Here is a 9,092-nt window from a genome sequence, read left to right as displayed (position 1 = left end):
GGAAGCTCAAGGGTTGCTTTTAAAACAACTAGCTGTGATAATGCCAATGAAAATTGTAAATGGGCAACTTTCACAATCGCAACCCCAACATGTGTCAAATGATTGTAACGCAGAACTCACAGCAGACTGTAATTCTCAGGCTGAGTTCTGGAATGCAGCATAACAGATTTTTGCTTCTCTAATCTCTTCTGTAAGAATAGTACACGCTCTTAACTTGCTTAGTAAATTAGGCTGCTAGCTTGCTAAACAAAGTAATACTACAAATACTGTTCTTTTTTTTCTGGCTTATTAACAGATGTTGATTCTGTCCATCATATGTTGCTACAGAACCGAGTTGCTATTGATTTTTATTATTAGCACAGGGACACAAGTGTGAAGACTTTGATAGGATGTGTTACGTGAATCTGAGTGACCACTGTGAATTAATTTACAAAAGTATACAAAACTCAAAAGCCTTAAAACAAAGATCTGCAACAGAGCCAGGGGCGGGATGCCTTTGGTCTCTTCTCACGGCTGGGAAACTTTGGGCCATGACTCAAAAGTATTACAGGATTTATTATAATTATCTTTAACCACCTTAGTGACGTTTGCCTTAGGTCTCCCATGCTTTTTTTTCTGTATCCAGTGTTTAGTTGATTGTAACATAAAGCAGGTCATGGTCACCCAGCTACACACACCCTTTGCCTCCTTGCAACTAACAAGCAAAAAAGGGGAGGATAGAGAATGTCTGAAGAGATATACAGGAGAGGAAAATGGGGAATGGCTGACCTAACAAGAGATGAGAGAACAGCTAGGTGTTGTGAAGGAGAACAGGAAAGATAAACATGGTTATCTAGTGTTTAATAGGTGTCTGCATGCTTGTAGTGATATATAGCATTGTAACTGCATGAATGATTCCTGCCCTGAGCCTGGTGGAGCATACAGCTGCGGTTTGTGTCCGGGCTCAGAGATGTAAATAGGGGCTTCTTTGTTACGGTAAAAGTTTTTCTCTTTGCATAAAAAAGAGAAGGAATGAAGGGAATGACCCCAGAGGTATGTTCAGAGAAGGCATGCTATGTTTCGAACTTTTTGACTGAACCAGTTCTTGTTTGGTGTGCCTTTCCACCTATGTATAATGTTAATCCAAAAGAAGATGATATTGTTTACACTTTGAGTGTCGATAATTGTCTTTCTGTAGATGCTAATGTAGTAGGAGGCTATGATGGGAACGTGTCGCAGCGGTTCTTCTCTTATCCAGAGTAACAGCAGGGAAAGCATTAGAGTTAAATCACCTTGTTTGGTAGGCAGTTCAGAATGTGAGTCAAAGTTGCCACTGCTTTTTGTTGTTGGTTCAAGGACATGGCTGTGAGGATTCTGATGGTATGTGCTGCATGGATTTTAGGCGCCCCATTGCAGCAACATGTTATCAGAATCTGAGAAAATCTCAGCCTTTTTTGGCATCCATTCATTCAATTGGCAGTATTGTTTGTCTGCTATTACCTTGGTTGCTGTCATGTTTGCAAGGGCCCTGCAGAACATGGCAAACCTGGTACTAGCTGTTCAAAAACAAAAAGGGGAAATTGTAAAATTGTATGGAACAAAGACAGTGGGTTACTTTGACATTGATAATACGTCTTAGTTGGTTTTTTATTTGTTCTATTACTTATACCTTGTTTTTACTTGTTCGGTTTCAAAGGTTCTTTTTGTGCAACAGGAAGGGGGAGATGCAGGAGCGGTCTGCAAACTGGGACCATGCGCGGCAATCAGTTAGCTGAGGGGAATGTGCTCGAGCTTGTCTAGACAACAATTAACATGATGAGGCATGTTTACAGAGCACAGGGGAGTGGGAGAGGGATGGTGCCAAGGAAAGGTAACACCTTGTTGTTAATTGATGGCAGTTAACCACCAATCAGGGATTGCCTAGTATGCAATGCTTAGCTTCAAGAACCAATCTGTTTAAAACGCGCAGCTTCTGAAAGTCTATAAAACCTCGTGCTTCTGTACAATAAATGGATATTTGCTTGCATCAAGCTGCGTCCCGTCATTCGCCGCAGGGAATGAGCGAGCAGCTGTGTGGTACTTAATTACCAGCCAAGGTTAAACCATGACAGACTTGAAAGACCTCTTCTTTGTGTAATTAGTAAACAGACTTCTGAATTGCATAAATCAAAGCTGTTCCTAATCCAGAGTACTCTGTATATGTGTGTTCATGTTCCTTACAGCCTTACACAGGTGACAGAGGTGATACAGCTTGGATAGGAATTTGCTATAGAAGACATTCCAGGAGGGTTTTCACTGCATTCTGTGAGGAACTTTCCTGTTAAAATACACTTATAAACTGCAGATTGCATTATTTATCTAAAGATATCCCTATATTCTTCAGTGATAAAATGACTGGCTTCTCTGTGGTTGCTAGAGTCTTTGGGTAGAGAGGCCAGTAGCTAGTGCAAAAATTGGATTTCTCTCCCTGTAATAATCTTTATATGTAATAACAGCAACTTTTTATCTTTCCCTTCAGGTCTGCTCATAGTCAGCCAAGGAGAAAGAAATGATTTATTGGAATATTTTGTATGTATCAACTAGTTGCCAAGAGAGTAAGGTTTAGCATAGTAGAGCTTGCCTTTTGTAGCATCAAATAAATGGAAGCAATGTACTACTTGTACTCTGCTTCAACAGTTTGTTCTAAGAATTCTCTCAATTATATTTTTTCTTGTTTCTTCTGGTAGTTCCAGAAGCCTATTTAGTATTAGAACACACAAAATCATAAGAGTACCAAATATATGTCAGAGTCCAATACTCTCTGACTAGGTTCCTTTATATATTCCACATGAGGAGGATTTAATGTTTTTAAAACCAAATTTACTTTTTTAAGATATTTGACATTACACAGGATCTTGATTCAGCAGTGATACAGCAATGTACTGAAATCACAACACAAGCACAATATAGCAATTGTAGTATACAGTTGGATCACAACACAGATGTGCTCACCATCATGACACCAAGCATTCCCAATTGCTGGGAAGGAATATATGGGCTAAAGCCAGCTCAAGTCCACTGCTCTTTTTAAAGTTAATTTTGCTAGTTGCTCAGTTTTTATACTCTATGATGGGCTGAGCCATGTATATATTTCCCCCATGCTGGTGTGGCTGGCTCAGGAAGACATTCACAATTTTTTAACTCAGGGAAGGCCTTTTACACAACCAGCTGATTCACTCAACTGATAGAGAGCAAGCTGATCCATTTATCTAAAAGAAAGGCCACCCTCCAGTCCCCTTTTTGTTAAATTCAGATTTCTTTACAACAGTTATGTTTACCCCCTATATTGTTCACTTAGCTTCATGAGCTCATTGTCTGTGTCCATCTCCTCTGAGCCTTCTTCCATTGTAGGAGTTTGTTCATCGGTCAAAAGATGCCAAAGGAATGAATATATTTTAAAATTACATTGTAATTGGATATTGTAAACAAAATGTATCATCATATGTAGGATAATATAACCTTCATTAGAAAAAGGTTTCCATATGTTAGCTACATATAAATGGTGCTTACAATCCATTTAAAGCTTGAATTATTTTGTGGGGATAAGGGGTAATTGTAAGACATTGGTAAGACATCTCACAGGTAAAGCAGGGTTATGTTTACTGCATAGTACTCTGATATTAATCTGCTATGTGAATGCTTTTAATTTATGATAAAATTGCCCTCAAGGTAAGTTAATTTCCATTCATTATGAGATACTTCAGGATAAAGCTGTGGAAATATCATAAAAGACTTGCCATACTGCAACTGCCTATTTACTAGGTCATGCCATGAATTAAAAGTAAATTTTATACTAGAAATTCCCACAAGTCTTCTATCTAATCATTATTTTTGGCATTTTAAAATAAAAATATTGTTTTGGGGAGAAAATGGATAGTGGCTTTACAAGTGCATTCTGGGAAGGTATTTCAGGTAAAGAAGGTAGATGAAAGGTTTTTTTTTGAGAAAATCAAGCTTCTTATTTGGCATTATTGCTGGTATAGAATATAAAAGGAAATACAAGCACTAAAAGAAGTAGAATGTTTTGGAGCATTAAAAAGTTTGAATAAGATATAAAAAAGGGAAGACAGTTGTACTGGGTCTGGCTGGGATGTAGTTAACTGCCTTCATAACAACCTGTATGATGCTGTGTTTTGCATTTGTGGCTAAAACAATGTTGGTAACACAGCCATTTTGGCTACGGCTGAACAGTGCTCAGTGTCAAGGCTTTCTCTCTGCCCTCCCCCCAAAGACTTGCTTTGGCTATGCTAAGGGTGGGCCAGAGGTTAGTAGGGGGCATAGCCAGGACAGCTGACCCAAACTGACCAACGGGTTATTCCATGCCATATGATGTCGTGCCCAGCAATAAAAGCTCAGGGAAAGGAGGAAGAGGGGATGTTCATGGCTATGGTGTTTGTCTTCCCAAGCAACAACTACATGTGCTGAGGCCCAGCTTCCCAGGAAGTGGCTGGACATCTGCCTGCTGATGGGAAGTAGGGAATGAATTCCTCTTCTTGCTTTCCTTGCATAGGCAGCTTTTGCTTTCCTTATTAAATTGTCATTATCTTGATCCACGAGTCTTTTTGCCATCCTACTTCTTTCATTCCTTGGAAAAGAGGAGTGAGAGAGAGGCAAGGTGGGTGTTTGGCTGCTGGCTGGGGTCAACCCACCACAACAGTGAAAGGGTTAAGAGAAGATTGTTACCTTCTTTGAAATACTTTGAATTACAAAGGAAAAAATAGGGGAAAATTAGAAAGTAGAAAAGTAAACATAGTGATGTGATTTGAAAGGTCATTTAAATTATATTGGTTTACTTCTGCACTGACCAGGTATTGTTTTCTTCATTTGCTTTCTTTGAGATGATAGCCTTATGTGATACAACCAATGAATCACTGTATTGCTTTAGAAGTGTGCAAGTCAGTCATGATATATGGTGCCTGATGGATTTCAAAAAGAAATGGCAGCAGTAAAATTGTCTTTCCTGTCTTAATCTGTTAAGACTGGTAAGAAGACTTTAATTTATGGGTGATAATTAAATAGCTCTAAAACACTGATGCAAATTTCTTATTGTTTATACCATATATTTAATACTGAAATAATTTTGGAAATCACAGCTAGACTTTCATACAATCATTTAGGTTGGAAAAGACCCTTAAGATCATCAAGTCCAACTATTAACCTAACACTGCCAAGTCCACCACTAAACCATGTCCCTAAGCACCACATCTACATGTCTTTTAAATAACTCCAGGGATGGTGACTCAACCACTTCCCTGGGCAGCCTCTTCCAGTGCTTGATAAACCTTTTGGTGAAGAAATTTTTACTAATACCCAATCTAAACTTCCCCTGGCACAACTTGAGGCTGTTTCCTCTCATCCTATCACTTGTTACCTGGGAGAAGAGACCAACACTCACCTCACTACAATTCCTTTCAGGTAGTTCTAGGAGCAGTAAGGTCTCCCCTGAACCTCCTCTTCTCCAGACTAAACAACCCCAGTTCTCCCTCAGCTGCTCCTCATAAGACTTGTGCTCCAGACCCTTCACCAGCTTCATTGCCCTCCTTTGGATGCATTCCAGTATCTCAATGTCTTTCTTGTAGTGAGGGGCCCAAAACAATATAGTACCCCAGGTGCATCCTCACCAATGCCGAGTACAGGGGGACGATCACTTCCCTAGTCCTGCTGGCCACACTATTTCTGATACAAGCCAGGGTGCTATTGGCCTTCTTGGACACCTGGGCACACTGCTGGCTCATATTCAGCCAGCTGTCGACCAGCAACCCCAAGTACTTTTCTGTCAGGCAGCTTTCTAGCCACTCTTCCCCAAGCCTGTAATGTTGTGTGGGGTTGTTGTGACCCTAGTGCAGGACCCGGCACTTCCCCATGTTTAACCTCATACAATTGGCCTCAGTTCATTGGTCCAGCCTGTCCAGACCCCTCTGCAGAGCCTTCCTGCCCTCAAGCAGATCAACACACCTCCCCCCTCCAACTTTCTGTCATCTGCAAACTTACTGAGGGTGCACTCAATCCCCTTGTCCAGATCTTCGATAAAGATATTAAACAGGACTGGCCCTGATGCTGAGCCCTGAGGAACACCACTTGTGACCAGTTGCCATCTGGATGTAACTCCATTCACTACCTCTCTTTGGGCCCAGCCATCCAGCTAGTTTTTTACCCAACAAAGCGTATGTCCATCCAAGCCATGAGCAGCCAGTTTCTCCAGGAGAATGCTGTGGGAAATGGCATCAAAGGCTTTACTAAAGTCCAGGTAGAAAACATCCACAGCCTTTCCCTCATCCACTATGCAGGTCGCCTTGTCATAGGGGATCAGATTAGACAAGCAGGACTTGCATTTCATAAGCCCATGCTGACTGGGCCTGATCACCTGGTTGTCCTGTACGTGCCATGTGATGGCAAGTCAAGATCTGTTACATAGCCTTCCCCAGCACACTTTAATATGTTACGGTGACCTGTTTTCTGAACTTGGCAATGCTAAACAGTAAAAATGGACTGGTTAACCCCACAGACTTGAACTGATTTATAATTGGCCCCAAAATTAGGGCATAAATAATAAAAAAAATAATTTATTAATCAGAAATCATTACCCAATAAATGGTCTATATACTCTACAGAGCTGAATAAACCATGGAAAAAATGTATGATATTGTTTGTTAACTGATGTACAAGCATGACAAATTTGCCTTGAATATTAATATGACCATCTCTAGTGCGAAGTTTAATTTGGATTCTAGGCAGTTTGATGGCACTAAAACACTGTTTATATTTAAATAATTGCATGAATTTTCAGATAAAAATAAAAGCATTTGATTTTTTAGTGATTTTCCCTCCTCCTATTGTTGCAGAGTGTCTTAAAGTTTTATTGAATCTTTCTATATTTTGTGTTTATTTGTGAAACAACTATAGGAACATCTTGATTTTAAGAAGCCAGCCTCTACATTAGTATTATGTTAACACTTATTAACCAATGATGTATGGGTTGTTATGCTACTTGTCATTCGAGTCTGTATTACTTGAAGCTCTTATTCTCTAGACCATAACCAGAGCACCTGGTTTCTATTGTGCATAGGATGAGTTATTGGACAACTTGGCAAGGCAGATATCTAGCTGTCTAACTTGGCAACAAAACTTACTTTTCAGATGTCCCAAAGTGAACTACCTTCATTATGATACTAAAGAACACACTCACAGGTCAAGAAGACCCTTGCCCAGGTGAAGACCCTTCCCCTGTGCAAGCATAGTAACAGAAGAGGATGACACAGCAGTAATTTACTAACCAATCATTGTAACTTGTTGTGTATAAATGTAACAGTGAAATCTGCATAGTTGTGCTTGATTTGTGGAGATGCCACTGAGCACCCAGCACTGCAATAAAGAAGTGCCTGCTTATCTACTTTGTGTAGATGGGTTTTTTGTTCCCCAGCTAACACTATGTTTCCTGATAGCGTTCAGTTGAAAACAAGCATCATATCCCTTTTGAGAAAGATTGAATGACATCCCACTCATAAAATCATTTTAGACGTAACGTAACATTTATTAAATCAATGTACAGCTAACAGGTTCTGACTTCCCCTATTCCCAACATTTGTTGAAGAGCGGGCAAGTCAAAACCATACATTAGACTAGCTTGATGCAAAGGAACAAGAAAGGAATCATAACTCCCTCCCTTGTCCTTAGTGAGAACCTATACAGGGATTTCATGGGAGACCTCAATGCTGTCATACATGGTGATTCACTATCATAGATTTTTGTTTTTCTTGTATAAGGCTGTGAATGATAACTTAGAGAACAAATAGATTACTTTTTTCCTGTTTCAAGGATATCATCCGGAGGGCAGGTGAAACATGCCTAATAACATGCCTTTGTATGTTGCTTTCACTAGGAAAATAATATATCCTAATTAACTGCCATGCAAGTACGAGTCCTTGGCACCTTCTAAAGTTCTGAGAATCTATGAAAAAGATTCTGCTCAGAAATCCATGGAATGTGGAAAGCCTGTGACTGGACTCTGAGTCAGGCTGGACTCTCCAACCAAATCAATATTCCTAGGAGCAGCTGTCCTCTTTTAACACCAGCCTACTGCATTCAAGTTTCCCTGGAGAAAGTCCATTACCGGAAAAAGGCCCAAATTATTTGTTCTGAAGACTTTTTTGATTCTGAACCTGAACTTTTATGAGTTTTGCTGTGCTGTGAAAAACTAAGGTAGCTGTAGTTTATGGTGATTTACTGGTTAATTTTTCTAAAACATGAAAGGCTTAAATTGAAAAAGGGATGAAGAAGTGCTATTTTAGCTAGATAATTGCAAAAAAAGAAAAAAGTTGATCAATTTTGCAACATTAATATCAGATACTGGATTTCATAACTCATCACCCTTTTGTATATTTTTATGAATAGCTGACGCAGAAGAGCCATTAGTTTTATTATATAATCATAAAACAGTCTAAATATCATCTAGTTCCAACCCCCTGCCATGGGCAGGGACACCTTCCACTAGACCAGGTTGCTCAAAGCCACATGCAACTTGACCTTGAACACTTCCAGGGATGGGGCTTGTTTTATATCCTGATGTAGCACAGGTTTATATGCATGCACACATTTTAATATTCACAAATATGAAATATTTGCTTTGCTTTTTTTTTAAATACAACACATCCACCCACCCCGGATCTCAAAGAATAATCCTGGTAATTTCCAACTTTTTATTAATGCTAACAATAAACCTAAAGGTAAAAAAAATAATCATAAGCAGTGGTTCCGGTCTAAGAATGCAATAATGCAATTTCAAGAAAACATTGCACAAAAATGCTCCAAGTGCATGTCCATTAAATGACACTGATGATAGAATTTAAATTCTACCACTACCACCTAGCATTAGAAACTTTAGTTATTAAAAAGGGTTGTGCTATTATTAAAAAAAAAAATTCTAATAATTATCATTCAGCTATAAAGGAGTTCTAAGTATATGATCATAATGAGAGACCTTATTTTTTATAGCTCCCATTAGTTTCAACCAAGACTCGGGTACAAATTATTAACAGTGTTATTAATGGGCAAAACCACCAAAAGATATTTCTGGA

This window comes from Falco naumanni, chromosome W, assembly GCF_017639655.2.
Source record: "Falco naumanni isolate bFalNau1 chromosome W, bFalNau1.pat, whole genome shotgun sequence".
In the NCBI taxonomy this organism is placed as follows: Eukaryota; Metazoa; Chordata; class Aves; order Falconiformes; family Falconidae; genus Falco; species Falco naumanni.
This window is presented reverse-complemented; position numbering follows the sequence as displayed.